Source organism: Anser anser, assembly GCF_964211835.1.
Source record: "Anser anser genome assembly, chromosome: 17".
Lineage (NCBI taxonomy): Eukaryota > Metazoa > Chordata > Aves > Anseriformes > Anatidae > Anser > Anser anser.
This window is the reverse complement of record NC_139738.1, coordinates 8446326-8453128: the sequence shown is the minus strand read 5'-3', so window position 1 is coordinate 8453128 and position 6803 is coordinate 8446326.

Below are 6803 nucleotides of genomic sequence, written 5' to 3'. Positions count from 1 at the left end.
GCCCCGCGCGTGCAACGGTTTCCACACGAGGCCTCCCGCTGCACGTGGAGCGCGGCGGCTCTTCGCAGCGACCCCGCTTGCTACGTGCAAGGTCTTGGGGGCGTCCGGGGCTCCCGCGCTCCCTCGGCCGCAGCCCGGGCTCCCTTCCCAAACCTCCGCCGGTCCTGCCGCCGAATGAACTCGGGCTCGCCGGGCATGGCGCTTGAATGCTAACACCGGGCAGAGAAAGAGGCTGCGAGCCAGCCCTCGGTGCGCGCAGCAGGGCCGGGTGCCGCTGCACGGAGCGGGGCCGTGCGAGGAAAAAACTCCCCCCGGCAAACCCCGGAGCTCGAGGGCACCGCGGGGCCGGCGGCGTCGAAGCCTCTCCTGCGCGGGCAGGCCTGGCCGCCAGTTGCCAAACTGCAGGCTTGCCATTAGGAATAAATAAATAAATAAATAAAAATTTTTTAAAAAAAAAAAAAAGTGCGGTTTTAAAGCCGACGGGGTGGGACCTCCCGCAGCACCGCCCCACGACGTGCGCCCGGTGCGGGGCCGGCAGCGCAGCCCCCCCCCGCCCCCCCCCCCCCGGTGCACCCTTTTGGTGCAGGAAGGGGGCTTTGCCGAGCTGCAAACCTTGGGGGAAAGGGGCCGGGGAGGGGTTTCGGGGCTGGATGTGCCGGCGCGCACGTCCGCCAGCTCCTCCCCGTCCCACCCCGTCCCACCCGGCTCCGCTCGGGGCCGCGCACGGCGGCGGCGGGGGTCCCGCCGGGGGGGGGGGGAGGCTTTGTCTGCCCCGGCCCCCGCCGCCTCCCGCGGGCGCTGCGCTCGCAAATCAGCAAAAGAAAAGCAAAAAGTCGCCGCTTCCCAGCCCCGGAGCCAGCCCGGCACGGCGCCGCGAGCGGCCGCCCGGGAGGGGGGCTCGCCCTTCAGCCTCCGGCCGCTTTCTTTTTGCCTTGTAAAGGAGCGAGGAAGAGAGAATTGTGCAAAAAGTCGGGGCGGGGGGGCGGGGGGGGGGTGGGGGGGGCCGGAAAAAGTCAAGTTTTGTTTTCTTCAAGCCTCCTGGTTTGCTCCGAATTTGGGCATTCGGGCGAGTCCTCGGCTCGGGCTGAGCAACGCAGGGAAAGCAGCAAATCCGAATTCCGGCGGCTCCACGACTCCCCCCACGCACCTTTTCTTTTTTCTTTATTCTTTTTGGTTTTTTTCCTCCTTCCCCTTTTTGCTCATCGCAAACGGGAGACGTGAAATTCCCGTGCGTGAGGAAGGGCTTTTGATGAACCGGCATTTTGTTCAAAAAAAAAAAAAAAAAAAAAAAGGAAAAGAAAAGAAAGTACTGTTGGGAGCCGGGACGGGTTCGCCACAATGGGCGAGTGCTGATGGAAGGGAAAAGGGTGGCTTGGAAACACAGAGGCGATAATCTCCGTCTGCGCTGATAAGCTGCTCCCCGAGGGCTTGCAGGGGGATTTAGGGGATATTTTGCCCGTCCCTTCCCTTGGAGTGGGTGGGCGGAAAGGGTAAAAATAAAATCCCCACGCCCAGGGGGAGTTCTCCAGGCTCTGGCAGGTGCCAGGGTGCTGGGTTTGCTGGGGGGCTACAGTGCGTGCGGGGAGCGGGGGTCCCATCGCCCATCAGAGGGCCAATGGGGGGCTTCTGAGCGGGGGGCTTCAGCTGGCGCTGGGGACAGAGGCTGCGGCGAGGGGCTCTGCCTCGCCGTGCCCCCACGTGGAGGGAGCCGAGCCCTCGCTGCTTGGCTGGGCCGGAGAAACCCGGTGGGTTGGGGTTGTTTCGGCGAGGGTTGATTCAGCAAAGCGTGCGAGCACGTGCCCGCTCAGCCGGCCGGCTGCGGCGCCGCTGGGGATCGCGCCCTTGCCGAGGCTGGGCGAGCGGGCGGGCGGCTGCGAGCGCTCTGGAGCCCAAGTGCAAAGCTGGGCCACCGCTGACTCACGGGGCCGCGGGCGAGCGGGCTCCTTCCCTGCCAGCTCGATCAACCTCTGCCTCTCGCTGGCTTGTCCCAGCCTGGCCAGCGCCGCCGGCACAGCGATCGCACAGACGGGGCGAAGCTGGAGCTTTGGGTCTTGTGCGTCTCCCTGTGTGCCCTGCGCCCCAAAACTGCCACTCCACACACAGCTGGCATGATTTCTCTGGAAAAATCTGATCTCCGGGCGTACGAGGAAGTCTGCTGTCTTTATTTTCCCCTGTGTCACGTCAGCGCTGCCACCCCCGCGCTGGCCACCTCTCCCATCCCCAGGGTGCCCGCGGCTGGCACCGATGTGATCAGGCCCAGCGCTGCCGGACACGCGGCTGTCCCGGCACCCAGATGCCCAACAGCTGAAGTGCTTTCCCCTTTCCCCCTGCACAGTTCCAGCCCTCCCAGTCTCGGCTTGCCCTGTTTGCTTGAGCAAAAATAAGAGACGAGTGGCCCAGAGCAGCGTTAAACCCCCGCTGCGGTGCCAGGATGCAAAGTGGGGATCACCTCTTTCTGGGGCTGGTTTTTGGGTCTAGGCAGTAAAATCAGTATTTCCGAAGGGAAATTTGGGGGGAGGCAGCTTTGCAGGGATATTGGTGTTGGCATCGACGTGGAGCAACTATGGAGTGAGGAGCCAGAAGCACTGGTCCTGCAGGCAGGGGAAGGGATGGAAATGCCCCTCGCCCTTGTCCTTAAAATCCATGGAGCTGGGCACAGCGGAGGCCCTGCGCATCGCCGCCCACCTAGCTCCCTAAAAAACCACTCCCTTGCCCACCCGAGCCAAAACCCAACCGCCCAGGGGAGCCAAATCCTGCTGCTCCAGCTGCGCCCTCCCAGCTGGGAGGCTTCAGCTCACCTGGCTTGGGTTTGCTTTTTATTTTTTTTATATATATTATTTTGGCTGAAGCAGCGGCGGGGCTACAGCCAGCATCGGGGGGCTGGAGGGGGGCCCACAGCGGTGCTGTGCTGGGGGGCTGGAGGAGCAGGGCGAGGCAGGGAGCTGAAGCGCGAGGCAGAGCTCTTCCCGCTGCGGGGAGGTGAAGCACCGGGAGCAGCCGTTCCCCCAGGAGCTGAAGGAGAAGGCTTCTGACACCCCCTGCTCCCAGCGTGGGGCTGAGGGGCCAAAGTTGCCGGGGGGGGGGGGGGTACTGGCTGCGGAAACGCCTTCGGGAGCTTCGTTCCTGCAGCTGGGGCTGGAATCAGCACCCAGCTGCTCAGAGCCACCTTTCATCAGCCCCAAAGCGAATTTGCTTCTGGAGCGAGTGAAGAGGAATTAAGCCGAGGGCACTTGAACTCTGAATCAGAGCATCCCCGCCGCGCCGCGGGACAGAGCTAATCCACTTCAGGGCAAATTTGTTCGAATGTTTCCCAAGGCCTCCAATGTGTTTAAGCCCCAAGGAGCTTTAAAAGAAGCAGTCACTGAGCTAAAAGTGCTTTGGGGTGTGTTTTTTTTGCTCCCAGATCAGGGCACAGAACAGTCCCCAGAGCTGTTTGCACCTGCGTGCTGGCTCCGCCGCCTCACCGGGAGCAGGTTCATCATGCAGGGTGCTGGGCAAAGCCATCGGAACTGACCCTTAGATTTAGAGTCTGAGCTGTGCTCCGTGCCGGTGTGGACGTGCTTGTTCGGGAGTTAAATGGCTTTAATTTGCTTGGGCCTAATTCACAGCTTTGGTTAGTTTTCCAAAGTCACTTTTCCTGCTTGCTGTGCAAAGAGAAGCCCAAAAAGCAGCACAAAGCCACTTGTCCTTGCAGCGTGCAATGGCAGGGCTTTTGAAGCACGGCCAAGGCCATCATCCCAATTTGCCCCCATTTCCGAAATATCCCAAAGAGCCCAACCCGCGCCGCGTGGCACTTGAGCCATGCGTTGCAGCCCCGGGACTGGCGGCTGGGTCACCCCATCTGCCCGTGCTTGTTTGGGTGTTTTGGTTTAGCTCTTCAAAGCTAGCATTAAATGCGCTCGCATTTCCTATTACAGCTTGCACAACAGCTGGGAGCAGCTGTCAACATCTGGCAGGCCACGGCCCTGCCTGCCCGCCGGCCACTCCGCACCCCGGTCACCCCATCGCAGCGGCCACGTTCTGCAATCCAAGGCAAACTGGGTCAAACCTCCCGGGCTGGGTGGGTTCGCCACCCTCAAAGCCGTGTGGTGAGACCGGGTCAAGCCCAGAAGCGGCAGGAGCTGAGGCAGGTGCCCGGTGTGAAAAGCATCAGCTCAAAGCCACGAAACACAGGCAAAGTCCAGGGGGCAGCAGGGCTGGGCGATGGGAAGGGTTGGGCAATGCCAGCGCAGCCTTCCCTAGAACTGTCCTCATCACCCGGTGCCAGCAGGAGGGCGCGGTGCGGTTTGTCATCCCATCCGCCGCAGCTTGCCCGTGCCCCCAGGGCTGTGCTTTGCCCCCGGTGGCGTTTCCAGCTCCCTCCCCGTTCCCTGTCCTGATGCAGCACCCCAGTCCCATGGGGTCGGGCGCAGGAGGCGAGCTGTGAGACCTGAGCCCTGCGCCCCCGTTTCTGGAGATGCTGGCGGCACCTTGACGGCCTCGAGGTCGGGGTTGAACAGCCCGAGCCTCGCAGCGTGCTCCTTGTCCTTAAAACGGGGCTGGCAGCGGCCTCATCCTGCTCGGGCTGGTCACAGCACAGGAAAACCAGAGCGCTGCAGTCCGTGGACTGCGAGACAGACAGATTACCTCGTGGACTGTATAAAAGCAATAATGATTAACACACTAAGTAAGAGCCACTACAGCCATATGTGTCATATAATTTATCCCAATTAATGAGCAGCAAGGCTCCAGTCTGATGTTTTTCAGCTTTCCAGCCACTTTCTGTGCAGGGAGGAAAGCTCTCCCAGCGATACCAGCACCGCTTCCAGCGCTAACGCCTGTGCCTCTTCACCCGCTAGGGAAGACGGAAAGGGCTGAACAGAAGAGGGAATTTTTGTTGTGTATGGAGGAATTCAAGATAGATTTTTAAAAGCTGGGCGTGGGGAGGAGGTGGGAATTGCCAAGCCGACAGCCAGCGCCGCACTGCTGTCCCCGCTGCATCTAGGGGGGAGAGCCCGTCCCCGGTCTGCTCAAGGACCGGGTCTTGCAAACACTGGTGTTGCACCTCAGCCTTTTTTCTTCTCGCGTTTGCATTTTTAGGGCAACTTTTCTGCCCAGCCGACAGCTGAGAGAAAAGAGGCTGCACCTAAAAATAACCGTGCCGCGCTGACGGCGGCGGTGAGTCACCGGAACGCCGAGAGGCGAGGGCCGGAGCAGGAGGCAGCCGCCAGCCCTTCAGCCTCGCACGTTCACGAGCCTGGGTCACGGTGCTGGATGCTTCCTCCCGCCCGACCTGCTCCTCTTCCTGAAAACACGGATCCGTACATGTACATACATACGTGTACATACGTACATCCATATTGACACCGATGTAAAATGCGCTGCTTTCCCTCACCCCGACTGCTCAGACGTCGCAAACCATTCCTGAGGCCCCCCCCCCTCCTGCCCCGCGCACCCAGGTTGGCAGAAAAAAAGGTGATTTTTTCCCTAACACCGAGCTGAAACAACTCCCATTTGCTGGAGCTCCCTTCTTCTTTGGGGGGTATTTCTGGAGGGAAAGGAGAGCTGCTGTTAATGATAATAATTAATCATTAGCTGCTGTTAATGATAATAATTAATCATTAGCGATAACAACCAAGGGAAGCGCTGAAAAGGTCATCGAGTGACTCCTGTGTCTTAATCGTCTTAATTTGCAGGGAGGCTCCTTTTTCTTCGATTTCCCATGAATTTATTTATTTTGTCACCCCGTCCCCTGCAGCATGGGCAGTGCTATCGCGCAGCCTGGGGTCTGGCAGGGTTCTGGGTTTGACCACGGTGGTTCCCCCTCCGTGGGGCACGGAGGAGGGACAGCCCAGCGGGGTTTCGCCCGCTCGCTGCCTCGAGGCTGCGTCCCGGAGGCCCCGACCTCGGCCCGAGGCCACCCTGATAGGGGCCGCGCCAGTGGCAGCCGCGGCAGCCCCACGAGCGCTGCAAGGAGACCCTGCGGAGAGGAAGCCTGCTCCATGGAGCCGTCCCTAAGGATGCCTCACCTTGCAGGTAGGTTTTAGGGTGCCCGTCATCCCTGCAGCCACTGGTGAGAGATTTTGGGCACGGCAGAGCCAGATAGGCTGATTTTCCAACCCAAATAGTCCCATCGTGCTAATTTTAACGCATGCTGGCAGCCTGCTAGCTACGGCGGGGGTGGATGGGTGTCACCGCCGTTGCAGAGGGAGCATCCTTTGCCCACCCACATCCCCAAAACGGGCTTTCCATGGCAGCACCAGCCACAGGGCTGCAGGTAGTCATGGGGAGGGGGGGCAGAAAAGGGGCCGGAGGAGGATTTTGGGGCCAGCTCACCAGCACGGGTGAGCTCCTGGGTTAGAAGTGGGGAGGCATTTGGGGATGGGGGGGCTGAGTGAACGTAGTCCCCCCTCTCGTGGGAGGCAGGGAGCATTGTCACTGTTGCCATATTAAATGCAAGGGCAGGCGCAACCCTGCTTAGCTTCTCTCTGATGATGCAGGGAGAGCTGCTCCTGCCTCAGACAGAGAAAGGAGAAGGAAAAGAGCATTTGGGGTGCTCCCTGTGATGCCCCCCAACCTTTACCCCCTGTTTTTCCCTTCCACCATGCAAAGCTGGAGCCAGGTGAATGTGTCCCAGGTACTTTGGGGAGCACATGGGGAGCTGCAGCGTGGGCACCCCCATGCACTCTGCAAGCTGCGAAGCACCAGAAAGGAAAGAAGTCCCTCCTGGGGCTCGCAGAGCCTCACATCTTGCATGAAAACCCCTCCAGCTACGGGCACGATGGGCTTTGCCCCACATCTCCCTGCTGGACTGGGCCCCACTG